Here is a 20,891-nt window from a genome sequence, read left to right on the forward strand (position 1 = left end):
CAAAATCAATGTCGGAAAGACGAAGTTGATGGAGATCAACACAGATGATCGTTCCAATTTCATGGTAGCTGGACAATAGGTTGAGAAAGTGGAGTGCTTCCAGTATCTTGGTAGCCAGATTACGCCTGATGGTGGTACCAGAAAATATCGAAACCCGGATCAGAAAGATCCGATTTGCGTTTGCGAGGAACATCTGGCGCTCACGCCAGATCTCTCTACGAACTGAAATCCGAATCTTCAACTCAAACGTGGAATCCGTATTGCTATACATGTGCGAAACTTGGTGCACATATGCGGTGGCCTGGCAACTGGTTCTCAATTGCAGAACTACATCGCTGGTGTCATCAAAAGGCGCTAGAAATCGAGATTTGGGAACGTAAGTGGAGATGGATTGGGCACACTCTGCAAAGAGACGAGAACGATATTTGCAAATAGGTGCTTGACTGGAATTCAGATGGGCATCTAAGAAGAAGCAGGCCCAGAAGCTCGTGGCGGTGTTGTCTAGCCGCTGAAATCCAAACAGTTAACGAGAACCTTGGCTGGCAGCAAGTGAAGACGCTGGCTCCGAATCGCCAGCAGTGTATCTGATTCAAGAACAAGTAAAAACAGCGAAGGCATTACTGAAAAGCGAAAAAAAGAAAGGCAGAGCTGACTACCAGGAAGTACACAAACTTATGTCGACCTAAATACTGAAGGCCACCAAGTGACAGAAACTTGCCTAGATGTTGGTTTGGTTCGACTTAGCCGTACTCTTTTGTTTTTGTTCCTGTAGAAGTTATGATCAACCAGAATACCAGATAAAAATAAAACGAACACACACAAATAAGGATCTCATTGAAACTTCATGTTTCTTTGAAGAGATCTAAATTCCATGTACCTAACACTAAAGCGTACATCTTTCAAGGATATAATGGCTAGTATCTTACTAATGCTAAAACCTCCAGCCCACAGAAAGAGTACTATCTATGCCGTGACCGAGACTCGATCTCATGATCTCTGGCTTAGAAGAATTAAACTATTGGCGGCTTATTTCCATAAAAGTTGTTGGACGGACAGCTCGGAACGTAGCCGGTGGACCCATCGCTTGATTCCTAACATCGGATCCTGGATGGATCGGAGACATGGAGAGTAGACTGAGTCGATTTGGGGTCATTTTCGAATTTCTCAAACCCTGGGGTCTCAAAAGCTTTGTTTTGGTCCAAAACTCATCCATGATTTTTTGCAGAATTTTTAAGTAACGTTTACATGAGTAAATTTGGACTTTTAGGTTTGTATGGGAAAATTGAATATTTTGTACTGAAAAATCAACACCATTTTTGTTTCTTCTGTGCAACCGAGCCAGCTGGTGGTCTTTGTGCCAATTTATAAAATTCCTCAAGGAAATTTTCCGCTGAACAACTTTGTCGAAGACCGTAAATTCGTATCTTATTAGACAAAAAAATTATTAGCTGTTCAACAGAGGTATGTCTTTTGGCATTGATAAACAATAAATTCAATAGACATCACTGTTGTGCGCCTTGCGAGGTATTGCATGACTACTTTTCATGCAATACTTCGCGGGGCACAAGCAGTGGTGTCAATTGAATTTATTGTTTATCAATGCCAAAAGACATACCTCTGTATAACAGCTAATAACTTTTTTGTCTAATAAGATACGAATTTACGGTCTTCGACAAAGTTGTTCAGCGGAAAATTTCCTTGAGGAATTTTATAAATTGGCACAAAGACCACCAGCTGGCTCGGTTGCACAGAAGAAACAAAAATGATGTTGATTTTTCAGTACAAAATATTCAATTTTCCCATACAAACCTAAAAGTCCAAATTTACTCATGTAAACGTTACTTAAAAATTCTGCAAAAAATCATGGATGAGTTTTGGACCAAAACGAAGCTTTTGAGACCCCAGGGTTTGAGAAATTCGAAAATGACCCCAAATCGACTCAGTCTAATGGAGAGGTTGATTTCTGCATGACACAGTTCTTGACTGGTCACGGATGTTTCATGCAGTACCACCATCGGTTTGGACACGTTCGAAGGGGTACGTGCTAACATGCTTGCCGCCTGCGAACCAGACACGACAGCCGACAACATCGTGCGGAGGATGTGTGAGGATGCCAATACTTGGTGCGTGGTCAGCGATGGGTTCACCCGGATCATGACTGCCTTGCAGATGAGTTGAAACCAGCACCAGTCCGCGACCGGTGTAGGGTGACTACTTGGTCGGGGAGCACCTGAGTAGTGTGCGTCCGACCCTGACAGTAAAGCATACAAAGATAAGACTTCACCTTCTGCGTATGCCGGACTGCTAGGTACGTCGCGCGTCTGTTTGTAGGATGCCTCCAACGTTACCGTCGTGGAGTATCCGAGGCGAGCGCGCCTTCTGCGATGGAGGCTGTGGGGATAAGACATGACCTTCTCCGCAGTCGAACTCGTAGGGGGAAGAGTATTCACGTCGCGGAGTACTCTCGGGTAGAATCACGTTTAAGACCTGTACGTGTGCTGTGACAGGCGCGAGTCTAGGATAAGCTGCTCTCGATTCGGCATACGGTGGGCTAAAAAGCCTAGGGTTGCCAACCAAAAAGGGAGAATGGGAGGAGAAAGACCGGACCACGGTCGAAGTAGAATGCCCTTTCGGCGGGGGGATTCGAGTAGTTTGCGTCCGATCCTAGCAGTAAACTCTACCTTCTGCGTATGCCGAGCTGTTAGGTACGTCGCGAACATTGTATAGGATACCTTCACCGCTGCGGAGTATCTGAGTGAAACGCGCTCCCTACGAAGGAAGCTGCGGGGATAAGACTATACCTTCTTCGTAATCGAACTCGTAGGGGGAAGAGTATTAACGCCGCGAAATACTCTCGGGTAGGGTGACTTCACGTCGTCGGCAGGTGAGTCACCTGAGTCGGTGTAGAATGAATTCTTCGCCGGGAATCATCCGAGTAGTCTTTTTTAAAGCCCTGGACGTATGCTGTGACAGGCGCGTGTCCAGGATAAGCTGCTCTCGATCGGCACACGGACGGGCAAAGAGGAGAGGGCCTAGAGCCAAGCCAAGCGGAGCCAAGATCTCGAGTCGTCAGAGGAGAGGTCAATGGTCTCTTGCAGTGGTCTCGAACAGAGGCGGAGCGCACGATAATCGTTGGAACCAAGCGAGTCTCGAGTTGCGAGTAAAGGCCGGACCTCGAGTCGTCAGAGGAGAGGTCCTTAGTCTTGAACCGTAGCAAGAGGCAGGGTATACATGCTGGAGTTTTGACTTGAACTAGAGTTGCTAATGAGCGCTTGAGCGCGGACTTGGTCTCCCATCTCGGGTATAGCCTTCGATGCAGGTCCGGATGGGAATTATGGCCAGAGGCCACAGGTGGACTTTATGGCGTAGGGGTACATAGTATCATGAGTCGACCAATTGCACCCATGGACCCAGAGTAGCATACTGGGGGAACTCGGTCGCTCGCCGTGCCTTGAAATGCAATCCGTAAAAAGGATTTACCACTAATAAAAAAAGACGATATTTTTTTGCTCGCCCAAACACAACCGGATATTCAGAGAAAACTCGAAGACCTCACACAAAGCTCCAAGGCAGCAGGGCTCAAAGTCAATGTCGGAAAGACCAAGTCGATGGAGATCAACACAGGAAATGCTCCTCCAGTTTCATGGTAGCTGGGCAACAGGTTGAGAAAGTGGAGTGCTTCCAGTATCTTGTTAGCCAGATAACGCCTGATGGTGGTACCAAGAAAGACAATGAAACCCGGATCAGAAAGCCCGATTTGCATTTGCGAGTCTCCGAAACACCCGGCGCTCACGTCAGATATTTCTACGAACGAAAATTCGAATCTTTAACTCAAACTGCGGAATATCACCCGCCCTTGGTGGCCTGGCAACTGGATCTCAAACGTGAAACTACATGGCCGGTGTCATCAAAGGACGCTAGAAATCAAGATTCGAGAACGTAAGTGGAGATCGATTGGGCACACGCTGCGAAAAGATGAGAGCGAGATTTGCAGAGAGGCGCTTGAATGGAGCTGATCGTCGTGTTCTCAGACGAGAAACTTTTTTCGATTGAGCCGATGTCCAATTCACGTACCGATCGGTATATTTCACCGCAGAATGTTAAGAATGTCCCTGAGAATGGGAAATTCAAGTTATTTTACCAAGCATTCGACCGAAGTCAGGGTATTCGGAGTGGTTGCCTCGAACAGATCGAAGATTCCTCCTATTTTTGTAAAAGCTAGAGTAAAAGTTGATTCTGAAGTCTACATGGACATTTTTAACAATCAGGTGCTTCCGTGAATTCGCCAAACTTTGGTGAACCTGAGAATGTTATTTTCGAACAATGCCTGAATGAATAAAAAGATTTTTAAATCATTTCAACATCAAAAGTGTTTTTGAACATTAATGAAAGATTATCGCATTTTCTGTGGGTCGTACTGTACAGGTGTGACACGAGCGAGTTCGGAATAAGCGATACGCGATCGACACACGACGGACAGTTAATCGGACATTGAGTTATTAAGAGGAGATATTGGGCTTTGATTCATTAGATTGTACATGACTATACGGATTAGTCAACGAGTATTGACATGGAGTGCGTGAGTGCATGGATTAGCTCGAGTTTGATCTCCCATACGAAGTTACGATTTAGAGCAGTTCACGAATGGAACCTCACAGCACAGAGACCCTAGGTGAACTGGGAATCACATTGTTGATATAAATACTAGTGGGTAGATACGGTGTCATGCATGTCGAATCATCATGAAAGTAGACTTGAAGCAATAGTTAGAGGACAGCTATATGTGTTTCAGCGATAAGACAATTTTATGGAATTATCATAAACGAACTGGACCGTTTGTTTCAAACGGCGTCGATGATGCTCATTTCAGCTCAAATAGACAGAAACCACGGTATGATATTTTGGATATTTTTGAAGAAGGCTACCGATTTTTTTTATACATATGCAGACCAGTTGAGATCCGTATCGCAACATCAATCTTCCTTGAATCAAATAGACAGTTTGACTTAGAGAAAAACTTAGCTAATAATTCTACAACATTGCCTTACTAATATTTTATTATGTTTCAGGTATTTTTCTCATCTAGTCCGTTATATGGAATTGAAGTTGCTCCTGGAGACCTTTTTGCTCTATCCTTGATGCTCTAAATCAATAAAAATGCGGTCTTCCATAACATTCCAAGAAACATTTACGACGTAAGATCAAAGTGTTTTTTTTAAATTATAACTCGTAAGCGTGTTCCAAGGTTCTTTTGTTTCCCGAAATATTTATGTCATCGTGATGTTTTATGGAATTTCGGTATTTTAGTTTTGATTTTTTCTGTCTTCATTTTCGATTTACTTGAATATAAGTTAAGCTGATTATGCTTTAAAGAAACAAAAAATGAACGAATCACAAAAGAGACGCTGCTATCGAAAACGAACTCATTCAAAAATAAAATTCAATTCTGGTTAATAGCAGTGGAATCAGTGTATTCTACAATCAATGTGAGAGAATGCAAATGGGAAACCCAAAAAATGAAATAACATCTGGTGCATTACAGAATTTTTAATTCAGTCACGAGTAAGTAAGAAAACAAGTGAGTATGGAAGAGAGTAGGTACAAAAAATCGCATCAATTTATTTAAGCTTGATTGAAACGGAGAAGCATTGTGTGTGTTTAAAAATCATGAATTGTTTATTTTTTAATGTAGTCACATGCAAATATTCGCCAAACAACCTATATAGCGTAGGACTGCTCTCGGTGAGCCTCCAACTGTTGTTTTCGATATTTTCATCGCAACAGTGAAAATCGAGCCCGCTCTGTGTATTGTTTGGGTGTTTGAAGAAAAAAAATACGAGGGGGTGGAGAGTTTCGGGGTGCAATCGAAAAATCGGGTATGTTTAATTATTTGTGGAAAAATATCACGGAAATCGGGAATAGAAAAAATCAGGACATGCCTCGAAGGGCATCCGAAACAGTGGTAATCCATTAATCCGATTTTTTTTTCAAGAAAAGCTTATTTTTTTTAAATGGTGAACATTAAATATGAATGCTCAACGGTAACGGGTTACCCAAGTGAATCAAAAAGACTACCACAGAAAAAATCAAGTTTTCGCAAACTCAAAATGATCGGATTAGTGAATTAACACTGTTACAGTAGCAAACAATGGACGCTCAATAATCCTCGCTGACCGAATGTCGGCGGAAGTTGTGTTTTCGGTGCCATACTACCTCTCGGATGTTTTCATATGGTTTCGTTCGACGGATCTCGTTCCAGCAAGCCCTTGGTCGGTGATTGTAGAGAATGTGAAATTTCGTGGAACACCCAACCCGACAGCATTAATTCGTTGTACATTTGGTGGCAGGAAGGATTTTCCTTTCAATCAAAACTCGCACAACGGACTGATGCAAGTAAAGCAAGCAAGCAACCCGAAATTAATTTGTTTTTCGAACAATTAAATTGGGGACAATGAGTGCTCAACAACGACAGAAAGCTCCATTTATTCCGAGGTAGTTTCAATGAAGGTTTTCATGGTGTCATACATTTCATATGGTTAGCAAAGAAACTGGGTCTACACATCATGTTTAACGAATTTATGGCTCCAAATTGGAAAAACATAAATCGCAGCTTAGAGCTCTGAATCGAAATTCAGACAAAGTACTATAATACTCAGATATAAACTAGAGACTCAAGTTCAAGGTTTTGCGCGCAGGTTCAAGAGATTGCGCGCTCTGCTAAAATCCGAAGTCGATGGGTGGTAACTGGGGGAGGAAGACTGAAATTTGCTGTATCGTTTTCTGTATCGTTTTTTACTATTCGGAAAAAAACCAGCAATTGTTGAAAAGATTTGTAATCATTCAAATTCTAACTTTAGATCTGGGGGAGGAAGACTGAATAAAAAAAGAAAAAAATCTTTCAAACGTCAAATTTCTCTCATCAATCTACCGACCAGTGCGGAGGTTCAAAATTTTACTTTCTTATTTAGTGATTTTAATAGAACTTGTTTGATGCTGAAAAGCACTTGTTTTGCATAAAACAATGATTTAATTAGGTTTTGTTTTGCTCTGGCAAATTCTAGCATGAACAAGCGTATTGAGTCGCTCAAATTTCGTCAAAGTTTTGAAGCTGATGAATAAAAATGGTTTGATTAATGGTTGTTCTAAAAATTTAGCTAAATCTAAATTTAGCATCCAAACAACTGAGTTACATGACTCGCAACACGAAACTGATCATCTAAAGTTGAAATTTGAACGATTACAAATCCTTTCAACAATTGCTGGCTTTTTGCCGAACAGTTAAAAAACGATGCAGAAAATTTCAGTCTTCCTCCCCCAGCTTTAGATTATCAGTTTCGTGTAGCGAGTCATGTAACTCAGTTGTTTAGGTGCTAAATTTAGATTTAGCTATATTTTTAGAACAACCATTAATCAAACCATTTTTATTCATCAGCTTCAAAACTTTGACGAAATTTGAGCGACTCAATACGCTTGTTCATGCTAGAATTTGCCAGAGCAAAACCAAACCTAATTAAATCATTGTTTTATGCAAAACAAGTGCTTTTCAGCATCAAACAATTTTAATTAAAAATCACTAAATAAGAAAATTAAATTTTGAACCTTCGCACTGGTCGGTAGATTGATGAGAGAAATTTGACGTTTGAACGATTTTTTTCTTTTTTTATTTAGTCTTCCTCCCCCAGGGTGGTAATAGAGAAAAAACAGAGAGATCAATAGTGGGCAAAGAACACATGCGTTTACAGGGTGTTCAATAAGTTCGAATACCCTTTTTAATCAAATAACTTTTTAAGAATAATTTTATGCTATTATCAGACAAACTATTCCTGGTGTCGAAGAATTAATTTTTATTTAGTGTTCGTTTTTTATCAGCCTTTTCACACCACAAGTCCTGGTACAGGAAAAAAATCCAATTTATTGATCAAATTAAAAAGTTTACAGGTCTCCTAATCCGCCTGGTAATGGTCAAATTCTCATGATCATCATGATGTCGAGAATAAACAGGTACAGAATTCCTAAACTTGTCTCATATAAAATCTATTTTTTCGCATTATGTGTGAAATGTCGAAAAAGTAGCAACGTGCTACCTGATTCGTCTTCAATGGTTTTTTTTTTGGTTAATTTTTCATGTTGTGTTTATTCTTATAGGTCATTTTACACAGAATAATACAGGATTATGGAAATATTGGCTCAAAATGAAAAGTGCCTTGCCCTTCAAATATAGCTCTCTTAGATTGGTTAGTTATATCACACAGGTTGTCGAGAATAAACAAATAAAGGAAACCTATTTTGACTCTCTGTAAAAATCGTCAGCATTCTTATGGGGAACGAAATTTCAACAATAGAGGAGCGTGCCGCTGAAGCTCATATAATTGGTTTAAGGTACAAAATTTGCTAAACAAAAGGTGTGATTGACCATTATTGAATTACCTTTCCATTTTAATATTAAAAAAATCTGTCCAGTTGATTTTGAATTGCCGTTATTTTAATTTGTACTCGAACTTATTGAACACCCTGTACATGGAATGTATCGATAAAAGACTAATGGAGCTCGACATGTACGCATGCTGGAGCCAATTGCGTCACGTTAACCGTGTTGTAATTGGCTAACGCGCCGTTGTACTGAAGTGGAAATTGCGGGTTCGAGTCATGTGATTGAAAATAACCAAGGCAGATAAAAAAGTTTTGTAAATTTACCATGAAAATAATAACTAAAGTCTTTTTTGAAGATTTTTCCTAGTTAATATTTTCAATTCCATCTCAATTTTCATGAAAATTTGGATGATTCTATTAAGCTGCTGTCGCTTCAACTTTATCTGCAGCTCCGGAGTTCAGTGGATGGGAATGCAATTTCTTGACATGTTTGGCATAATTATCACTGTTTGACCGGTTGCACCGATCTACCGATCAAGCGCAAGCAGCGCACTTTTTTTCTGGTCTTTCTCTTCAGCATCCTTCAGAGCTTCTAGTCTCTCAGGGTCGTCGCACTTCGGAACCGGACCTTTCGATGCTTTAATCACTGATCATACTGACAGGACACTTAGAAAAAAATTCGATCATTTTCTGGCTAATTTTTTTTGTCCCTGTAGTAAAAATGTTTAGCCCAATTTTATCGTCTAAACTGTCTTTTTTTCGAAAGCTGGGTGGCACCTTTTTACTGGGATAGCATTTCTCAAAATCGATCGATGCGCACTCTGGAATCGATATTGCGTACTGTTTAAAAAATTATCTAGCAAACGAAATCGAGTGTCCAGTCAGTATGGTCTTCTTTATTGTTTGGTAATTCTTTATTGTTTTAGATACCTAAACGAAAATATCCTGCGTGTAAGTGCGTGAAAACATAAACTCATGAAAAATCGTCAAATTTTGTCCGAAATTCGACTTATTAACCTAAGGGGTATTGTTGATCTGTTCCATCAGCAGAAGAATTCTGCTGTTTCATCTCACAGAACCAAAACATGTTTTGCTTTGGATCTCCACATGCCTTGTGTCCCATTCGCTATCGAGAACAATGGATCAATGATTGCTTACGACAGGTGATGATGATAAACGCATTACAAATGTTTACATCATCACATGGTTAAGCGAGACTATTCAAATTGGGTTCGTGGAAACACAACAGTGTTGCCGGATATTCTGGGTAATAATATCAAAGTGACTAATAGCTATCGGTAAAGTAATGGGTTGTTGAAAAACGTAGTTTTCAACAGGTATTGTTGAAATTGTTAGCTTGTTGTTACATATGTCTATAAACCAGTGATTGAATTTTGCTGAGCATGAGTTGATCAACCATCTCTCGCTCAACGCTTTACTCGGAAGCAAAGGTTGCTTTGAGGCAGCGAAAACGACAAAACAGATGATGCATACGCTCTCAACATGGCCCGCCTTCATGAAGCAATATACATTCGAGGCAGCGAATCCAAAAAAACAAACGAATGGCTCCCACTCATCTCCTGTTACAAGCTTGAGGGAACCGAATTCAAAAGGCAGAGCAAACCCGAGTCTCCTCGTTTGTGCCTGGATCGAATGCGTGAGGTTTTTCTGCTATTGCTATTATTGCACAGCAACCGCACGCAGGCAGCTAGTTTTTTCATTTCTTTTTCTCCCCCCCCCCCCCTCTTTGCACAATATGTGCGGGCCTGTGCAATGCAATAAGTTCGGTTGTTTTGTTGTTGCCTCAAGCTTTGCGGCGAGGTTGAAGATGTTCTCCTCAACGACGGCTATCGGCTGGAGTTATTCGAATTCAACAACGTAAATGAGTATGCGTGCCTCGTCTTCTTCATGCATCATGAAGCAACCAAACGTTGAGAGAGTTCGTTCGGGGCAGCAAACGAATAGTATCTCTCAGAGCAGATCCTCCTCATGGGGGGAGGTTTGAATGAATGTATATGTATCGTCTCCTGTATAGCTATGCGAAGCCACAGAGCGTGTATTTTGAATGCCTCTGATGAGAAAATTGGTGAGGATTTCAATCATTGGAGGGAACACCAAATAAATAAATAGGTAAATAGATTAAATAACACTTAGCACGCCGGTAGCCATGGATTCACCAGGATTATCATTCCCGTTAGAAGGAAGTAAAAGTTTGCAGCAGTCCGCGAACTTTATAGGATGACTCCATCTTTGGGAAGTATCTGAGTAAAGAGCGTTCGATTCTCCGATCCCAAGGTAATACTGTATGTAAAACCATGACGTGCTTAGTACAATAACCTCATTGACGGAGAGTATCTGAGTAGCTGTGGGGATGAGACTCGACCTTCTGCACATTGGGGATTGTAGTGATCAGTATTCAGACCGACAGCTAGATGACTTTTGCTCTGAAATCATTAAGATTTTATCAACCTACTTGGGTGCTTATTAAATTGAGGTGATGTAATGTCATAAAGAAACTATAGGGAACACAGTTCAGTTAATTGCACTAGACATTAGACTGAGTAGATTTGGGGTCATTTTTTAATTTCTCAATCCTTGGGGTCTTAAAATCTTCGTTTTGGTTCAAAACTCATCGGTGAATTTTTTGCAGAAATTTTAAGTAACGTTTACAGGAGTAAATTTGAACTTTTATGTTTGTATGACAAAATTGAATATTTTGTTCTGAGAAATGAACATAATTTTTGCTTCTTCTGTCGAACCGAGCCTGGTAATGAGGAAATTTCCGCTGAACAACTTTGTCAAAAACCGTAACTTCGTACTTTTTTTGGCAAAAAAGTTATTAGCTGTTGAAAAGGGGTATGTCTGTAAATGATTTTCAATGAAAAAGACATACCATAGACATGAAGAGAATTTGTAAATTGGCACAAAACACATAACCAGGTTCAGTTCCACAGAAGAAACAAAAATGGTGGTGATTTTTCTGAACAAAATATTCAATTTTTACATACAAACATAATAATTTAAATTTACTCGAAACTATACAAAATATCATGGATGAGTTTAGAACCAAAACAAAGTTTTAAAGAACCAGATTGACTCAGTCTTTTTATATCAGACTAACTTAACAGTTAGATTAGAAGTATACACGATAGCGTTCGATGAGCGTCCTATTTCCAACTTTTTTTTCACGGAAGCCAATCGAAAGCTTCAACTGCCAGGGTTGGTCTTGTTAGTTTCATTTTCATTTTTGTCGTTTTATCAGAATCGTATGAAAGAAAGTGTAGCCAATAACGGTAATTGCTGCAATGTTTTCACTAATGACATTAATAGCTACGGGATGGGACCTTTTTCCAACCGTCTAAGTGCGAAGCCAACAGTTATCTTGTAGCTGAACAGGAGTTTATTCTGTTCACCCATACGATTTGAATTTTGAGCAAGATTAAACAAGGGACACTTCTTTATTTTGCTTAACGACGTGCAACGCTTTAACAGGAAAATAAACCAACAAACTCTGAAATGAGGTTCAAGGGATTCCTGAAAACGATTTATTATATTAGCCTATTACTGACATGTTGTAATTTATAATAGTTGATACGCTGATCCCTCTTCTCTTACTTTTCTCGATATGCTCAATGCATGCAATCGAGTGCCATTCATGTTTATCAGAGCGGAAATTATGTTTTACACATCGGTTTAGTTAGAGTCGCTATGCTAAACATGTTCAGCTCTCGCCCTCTTGTGTCGCTTTCTCATTTAGCATTCCATTGATCTTTTTCATCCTTTTCGAATATCCGATAGCTATGTAGCATGATGGGGTAGAAATTTGTGATTCTGGCGACACACATTTATGTTTACTGTAGAGTGCATTTTTTTTGCGAACCATCAGTTGACACTTGCATGCTGTTATTGTGTGTTGAATATTTCTGTTTCAGCTTGGCTTGTTAGCATATTCCACTCGATTAGTTTCGAATTGGTCATGCTCTATGGCCTTGTGGTACAGTTATCATTGAATGATTATTGAAAAAGCCATTTACAGCGGTATAGTTCCATATTCTAAAAAATAAATTATAATCTCTTTTCAACTAGATAGGTTTGCGTTAAAACACATGTAGTATCATATTTAAATTTTACTGCATGAAGGTTAAATTGCAGAGCGAGCATTGAATCTATGTACTTTTCGAACGGTTCTTTTTTGTCATTTTTTTTTTAAATTGATTGTTTTCGTCAATCATTTAGCTGTATTATGATACTTATATCTTAATCAGAATATCCTTCAATATCTCTACAATCACCGAGAGTCGCTAATGGGCCTCCGAATCCTTGCAGGCCGCTTTAACAGGTGCCCATCAGCGATTTGCTAGACTTGAGGAAGATAATGTCGTCGGTTGAGCTCCGTGTGAAATTTACGACCCATCGTTATGCAACTTTCCACATCGTTACAGGATCCGAGGTGTTAAAGTATGATTGAAGCATAAACACCGAGATTATAGCTACTGATTCTTTTTTTCTCTTTTCGCCCGACCATACAACTACAGTTTACCCGGCCATTATTATTGGGGTGAAGGCGGATTCGGCCAGGGAAGTTTGGCGGCTCGGCTTAGAAAGTCCAACCGGGGAGGCCTTTAAATCCTTCGACGGAGCTGATCCTGGCTGTACTTTTCCGCTTGCCGAACAAATAAAATGAAACAAAATGTTGTAACGATGAAGTTGCTCGCAGGTGGGCCAGAATAACAATCACAGTATTTTCACCTTGCGTCAGCTTTGGCACCCAGGGGCGTTTATGTTAATTGGTGTTGGGCAGTTTTCGTTTTGATAGGAAATTGTACGCGAATATGAAGGAAAAAATAGCATGTATACACTTATATTTTTTATTATCATCGTTTGGTGTGAAAATAAACGTGTAAGCCCTGGAGCGAGCCGGAAAAGTTGAGTGCGAGAAATTAATGCAGAAGTTTAGAGGCAGGCTAAAGAAGCTAGAGAATGTGAAAAAATGGAACGAAAGGAACGTGGAAAGAGCGTGAAATATTGTGCCTATTAAAATTGAACCGAACAGGGCAAGAGGAAAGTGAAATTTCATTAAATCGTGTTGTAGTAAAACCGTGAAACAATAAACAATTATGATTATAATCAGGGAAAACATTAGCAAACTTTTAATAACGTTCAAAAGAAATGGCGTTGGTGCATTTTGGTTCTGTGCATTGGCGCACCCGGTTTTCATACAAGGTGCGAATTGTTGAGAGTACTTTGGTGTGTTGGAAGAGCATGTAAAGAATTGATGTGTGCTTTTGCTATATGAGCAGGGTGTAACTGGAAATTTATCGCTCAGAGAGTATGATGTCCATAATGTAGAGCGAAAAAAAAATGAATGGAAAAACTTCAACAAAAACGTAAAGAACATTTGAAACATGAATTATATTAAGTTAGTGCTTAGAAAGGCTTGAGAGAAATATGAAAAAAAAAACAAAGAACAGTGCTTTTTAAAGTAAAAAAAGTTATAATAACACCGAACTGAAATGTTTAACTAATTGTTTAGTAGGATCTGGAGTAGCTACATCATTCCCAGGAAACACGAAAGTTCTATCAGAATCTCAACGCATCCCGCATAGGCTTCATGCCGTATGTCGAGATGAGCCGGGATAAGGACGGAGGCATCCTGAGGGACAATCGTGAGGTGATCGAGAGGTTGAAGCAGCACTTCGATGAACACCTGAACGGCGGTGCACATGCAGGAGACCAAGGCGGTAGGGGAAGTTAAATCGCCGGCGTAGCCTACGACGTAGAGGAGCCACTCCCAACGATAAGTGAAGTTAAGAAAGCCATTCGCCAGCTGAATAGCAACAAATCGGCTGGGAAGGAAGGCATGGCAGCTGAACTCTTCAAAATGGGCCCGACCAAGTTGGCCGAGTGCCTACACCGGTTGATGGTCCGGATCTGGGACACAAACCAGCTACCAAAGGAGTGGGAGGAGGGGGTAATATGCCCCATCTACAAAAAGGGCGACAAAATGGAGCGTGAGAACAAAATCGAATCCTACTCCGTCGCCTAACGCCACAAGCAAACAGATTCGTGGGAAGTCATCAGGTCGGCTTCATGAAGGCACGGTCTACGATGGACCAGATCTTCACATTACAGCAAATCCTCCAAAAATGTCTTGAACACCCAGTCCTTGAGCACCGTCCAGTCATAGACTTCAAGCCGTATACGGCACAATCGACCGTGAAGAGCTATGGAAAATTATAGACGAGAACGGCTTTTATGGGAACTTGTGCTGTGTGCGGATTTCGGGTGAATTGTCGAGTTCATTCGAATCGTGCAGGGGGCTTCGACAATGCGATTGTCTATCCTGCATGATGTTCAACGTGGCACTAGAAGGTGTTATTCGACTAGTGGTAGGCGGAATGTGGGACACGATTTTCAACAGAAACAGTCAACTATAATCTGCTTTGCCGACGACATTGATATAGTAGGCAGATCATCTGCAGCGGTGGAGGTGATCTACCGCAAACTAAAATGCGAAGCTGGAAGGATTGGGTTAGTGAATAATACGTTCAAGACGAAGTATATTCAGGCCTGGGGATCCGAGACCGACCGAGCCCGCTTGATCGATCGACGGAACCGAGCTGGAGATAGTCGAAGATTTGTCTATCTCGGCTCACTGGTGATCACAGATAATGACCCCAGCCGTGAGATCCGGCGACAAATGATCAGCCTTTACGGGCACGAGACATGAATATTGCTCGAGGAGGACCTTCGAACACTCGAAGTATACGAGCGACGCGTGTTGAGATCCATCTTTGGCGGCGTGCAGGAGAACGGAGTATTCAGAAGGTGACAAAGGCTGGACGGATACGCTAGGCCTGACATGTTGCGAAAATGCCGGACGACTGCCCTGCAAAACGGGTGTTCGCTGCTAATCCGGTAGAAACGAGACGATCAAGGGAACAACGAAAGAGGTGTTTAGGCCAAGTGGAGCGTGATCTGGCGTATGTGGGATGCCCGAGAAGTTGCCATTAATAGGAGTCAAACCAATTTAACTGAAGGGAAGTCAAAAGTAGTAGCGATACGGAAACGTATTGTGTGCTATGTACAAGAACGAGAAATCGCATCGGCGGCTCAGCAGGCAACTGGATCATTAATTTCGCTCTTCGCTACCAACAAACATTCTTCAAGGACCTCGGCTTCATGTGACTTTTAGGTGGCGGATGAAGGAGTTATTAGCTGCGATCACTCGTAATAGATCCTGCGTGATAAAATGTGTAATCGGTTTTGGAAGGACTAACGAAATCCTGTCTAACATGCTGTAGCTATAAGCGAGTCTTTTGTCCGTAGCTACCACGAAAACTTAGGAGGCTAGGAAAGAGTTTGTTGACAGAAAGTGTTAAACAATATGCCGACGAAAAACTGAAGGAGGTATAGGTCTAAGTAATCCGTGTCGTAGCTTAGTTATAAAACAAAGAAAATAAATATTCCTCTCCACTGTCACAAGTAAACAATTAATTGATTGATTATAGTTCTAAAATTTTCAAACCGGTTGTGCCTTCTTAAATCACTCAATAAAAAAAGTAGCTTACAATCTACAAACAAAGCATGTAAGCATTCTTTTGACGCGCGAGGCTGAAGCAAGAAGCATTGATGGTCAATACAACTAGATGACGACGGACTAACCAACTTATGATTTTATTAAGTCTTTAGCTGTTCAGAAGCAGCAGTGATTGTCGGAAAGACCAAGTAGATGGAAATCAACACAGAATATCGTTTCAATTTCGTGATAGCTGGGCAACAGGTTGAGAAAGTGGAGTGCTTCCAGTATCTTGGCAGCCAGATGACGCCTGATGGGGGACATCGAAAGACATCGAAATTCGGATCAGAAAAACTCGATTTGCGTTCGCGAGTTTCCGAAACATCTGGCGCTCACGCCAGATCTCTGTACGAACTACAATCCAAATCTTCAACTCAAACGTCAAACCCGTATTGCTGTACGGGTGCGAAACTTGGTGCATATAAGCGGTAACGACGCAAAAACTGCAAGTTTTTTGTGCTGCCAGCGGAATATTATCCGCCGTTGGTGGCCTGGCAACTGGACCTAAATCACGGAACTACATCGCTGGTTTCATCAAAAGGCGGGAACTTAAGTGGAGATGGATTGGGAGATTTGTAGAGAGGCGCTTGACTGGAATCCAGATGGGCATCAAAGAAGAGGCAGGCCCAGAAGCTCATGGCGGCGTAGTCTAGCCGATGAAATCTACACAGTTGACGAAAACCTTGGCTGGCAGCAAGTGACCCTTAGGTAGGTAGGTAGCGATTTTGTGGACTCGTAAGAAGCTCAAGCTGAACAGACTGATATCGATGGATCCTGGATATCTTCAAACAAAGGAAAAGGAGAATTGAAGGCTTGATTGGGGGTTTTCTCTCACTTCTTAGTGACGAACACGATTGATCTGACGAAATGTGAGTATCCCAAATATCGTTAGCTGAGTAAAAACGAACTATGCTTTCTCCCGCTCAAGAAGCATTTTCAACAACAATTTGGATTTGAAGTAAAATCACTTTTCAGCTTGTTAGAAGCGTTAAAGTGAAGCTGTCTCTCGTCAGAATCAGGCTTGATAAAGGGATTGGATACTTCACTATGATCACTTAACTGCTTTAATAATCATACCATATAAGGATAGTAGAATTTAAATCAATAATCAATAAAAAAACAATTAGTGACTTTCAAGCATTGAAGCCTTAATTGGGTGAGTCATCAGCGATTTAAAATGTTTCAATCGATGAAATAATTTTGACGTTTCAGTTCGGTTTGAAAAAGGTATTATGTGCAAAGAAGGACTTAATGAGTGAGTAATGGGCGCTTATTGTGTGCTGATTTAGTATAATAGCAAAGTCAAAAAAAAAAATAATGCACGATATCCAGTATAAATGATCTGTTTGTGATACTGAAATTAATGAATGAGTTTTTGTGAGGAAGGGATGCATGTGTTATTCACTATTCTATTGATGGAAGTGTAAACGTATTTCTGCCAAAGAGAAACACTCATTCATCAGACGTGGAGCTTATCGAGCTAAATGCTTTTGATTTTTTTCCGTTTAAAACCGAAAGTATGGGATTCAAATTATAATTAAACATTCTACAACTTCGTCGATAGCGAGATGCAAAAGTTCAATATACACAACTGGCCATGAATGCTTCCTAAAGTTCTGCAGCGAAGTTAACAAAGTATTTAACGCTTCTCTCGATTAAATGCGGTATTGATTTGCAGTAAACTTTTTTTTAGAACTAATCACATCCACTAATGAAAAAAGATTTGTAAGTTCAGAAATTTTTTGAAATATCTCCGCCGTGGAAATAAAACTAATATCAAACTAAATAGAAAACAAACTATAAAAAAAAAGTGCAAAATAGTGCAGTCAACAACACACACACACAAAACAATTTCGTCATACCCGTTTCCGAAGTTATAGATAAAGGTAGTCATCATTACTCAATTACCGAACCATAATTGCGTTCCAGAACTGAATCAACCAAAGATTGAATGAAAAAGTTTAATCAAAATAATAACAATCAGGATCCGATGATGATTTTCAACACGAAAAACACAGCGCAATTTTCCGCTAAGAAACCAAATAGGTCAATACAAGTGGTGAGAGGTTTCCATTCTAAAAAAAAACGCCCATTCAAACTCGACAATTCAGATGGAAGGGATAAAGAAAGTCTCTTAGTAGAGAAACTATAATGCGATCGAAAGTAAGAAATATAATTTCGGAACGCTATTCCAAACGGATAGAAACAAATGCTTAGCAATGGATATTTGTTACTCAATAATAATTGGTTTGAAATGAGGAAAATGAAACTAAACCATTCTACTTAAGATATGGATCAAACAGGACAACAGTTCACAAATAAAAACGATAGGCCATTCTAATGCAGTGTTGTTTTTAATATTTCACAGTCTTAATGATGTTCAACTAGTTATAAATTTATATATTTGATATCATACTCATTCGAGACTACCATTCATTCGATTTTGCTTTCTCCTGTATAAAATATGTGATTTCGAGATCGATTTTTATTTGTATTTTTTCCGGCAGCAAAACTATTATACAATAACGATACAATATTTCGAGAATTGGTTTACATATTATACTATCAAAGAAAAACCATTGAAAAGACTAACAGTAAATAAAATAATAGGGTAGCAAATTTGTTTCGAAATCGTCAACCAAACACAATGCTGAAGTAGATATACAGAGGCTTAATGCTCCAATGAAAATTAAACGGACAGCATATGATCATGCCACTATTGACGAAGTAAAAAAAAAACTATCCAAACAAATAAATGAAAATCAAACGAAAATCGTATACAAGTCGACCGAAACGGGGGAAATTTATTGAATCATTTGCCGGGTAATTGAAATCATTGCCGTCGTGTGATGCCAGCTGAATTCGAAACACAAACAGTAATAACGATAAAACGATGGCGAGAAATAAAAACGAAAACTTTGAATCAATAACACGTAGTGTCGAAACTATCATAATCTCTCCGATCGATGCAACATATAAAATGGAGTGGAATGGGGAAAACAGACGAGACCAAGGAATTGTGAAACGAAAAGGTGGACGGAGAAAGAAAAAGGTGATTATCGATGAAAGCAACATAATTGGAAATTGAAATGGAGTGTAAATGGATGGGGAGATGCTGAAAATGGTGGATATTAAACTCAGTTCAAGATGAGCGACTCGATTCGAGGATCGTTTCGGGAGGAAGGATGCAGGGATTGTGGGATGAGACACTTGGGGAATGCATTTTTGTTATCGCTGCGAAACGATTGGGAGCTAATTGAAGACCGTATCGAACGATTCATTAGCACGTCGTACGGTGAGGCTATGGGGCTATAAGTATTGGAAAAATGTATCGTTTTTTTTATATACAAGTTCATGATTTTGATTGAGGTTTACGCTATATATTAGAAATTTGATAAAAAATTTATAAAATGACAGCCTAAATAGAACATAAGATAGATTCTAACTCTACCATCTAACTTTCTGTTATCAAAAACTTTCGCTTCAGCCCTTTTTATAGAACTGATTTAATCTTTAGTTTCAGCAGAACATCTTAATAACTGCTAAGGTTTCTCGATAACTTCGCCCGAAGCTTCGCCACGTCAAAAGTGAATTATTACACTCTTGTCAATTTGCGCAAGCGACCTCCATAAATCTATCGTCTTCTAACAGAAGTACCGAAACGCGCCCACCTATTAAAACGTTAATTCTGATTAGGCTCTGAAGAAGGAGAGAGAGAAAGTCGGGCACATGTTCCGACAAAACTTTCACCCAATAAATACCGGAGAAGATTAATACGAGATCCCCCTTCACTCGAGCAAAACTTCGAAATCCTCTGGCGAACAAATTTTAAAAGTGTCAAACAATCGATTCCTTTATCAGGCAGCGCTGAGGATATTAAATCTTGTTTTCGGCAACCCACCAAAGTTTTGCCGAAAGTTGCGAATGAGAGGCTTGTTTGGAACGAGTTTATTGGCGCAAATGGTGAAATGGCTTTTCTTGATGAACCGAAAATGGCGAGTGACGATGTAGGTTAAAATTTTCGCACAACCGGGCGGTATTTTGAACTATTATAGTTCCTTAAACTTTTGCCCACCTGGTGTTTGATGCTTATGTTTTGTTGATTAACGAAGATCAACGAAGATTACCCAAGTAACCATAAGCACTAAAACATAGCCCTTAATCAACACTATATTCCCATATATAACTCTGTACTAATGCTTGTTTTGCACTATATGCGTATATAATGCAGATTTAATGCTAAAAAGGCGAAATAGCGGGCTGATTAAATGCTATCACAACATAGCCTTTAAAAAGCATTACAATTGCTGAATTAGAGCACCATCAAAACGTCATTTTTCGCAAGCCGTATAAAAGCATTAACAATGCATACTTAGAACACCTTTTGTTTATTTAATTATTATTTTTTGAATAATTAAAATGAACAAAAAATAAATAAATAATTATTATCTGCAACATCAATCAACCTGCTGAATGAAGGAGGATTATGCCTGCTTAATGAATTCTTCTGAGTCTCGAACCGAGGATCACGCAGCAGCCTTTATCTCTCCTTGCGCCTTTACCATTTCGACCACTCTTGATGCTGATAAGGGGGCATCTATAAATTACGTAACGCTCCTAGGGGGGGGGGGGGGGGAGGGAGTAAGCTCGAGCGTTACGAATTATGACATAGGGGAGGGGGGGAGGTAGGCTCATCGTTACGTAACGGTTTTCAGTATAATTAATTTCAACTATTCTAAATGTCATGCAATTTTTGCAGAATGATGAACAAACCAAAATCAGCTTAATATTTGCAAGCTTGAACATGATTGAAATTAGTTTGTAACCCTTCCTTTTTAAAGATTCTGAGATAGACTCCTTAAAATGTGTATTGAAAATCCGTGAAATAACCATTGGGAAATCGAATATTAAGTACATTTACCCTTAAGAACTCAATTCCATC

The 20,891-nt window shown here is 39.9% G+C and overlaps 1 protein-coding gene across 1 annotated transcript in view; it reads right to left on the reverse strand.

Annotated features, from left to right (window-relative positions):
• LOC129758141 (B-cell receptor CD22) overlaps positions 1-20,891 on the reverse strand; it is a 504,009-nt gene that overhangs the window by 1,212 nt on the left and 481,906 nt on the right. The window lies entirely within an intron of this gene.

This window comes from Uranotaenia lowii, chromosome 3, assembly GCF_029784155.1.
Source record: "Uranotaenia lowii strain MFRU-FL chromosome 3, ASM2978415v1, whole genome shotgun sequence".
Taxonomy (NCBI): domain Eukaryota; kingdom Metazoa; phylum Arthropoda; class Insecta; order Diptera; family Culicidae; genus Uranotaenia; species Uranotaenia lowii.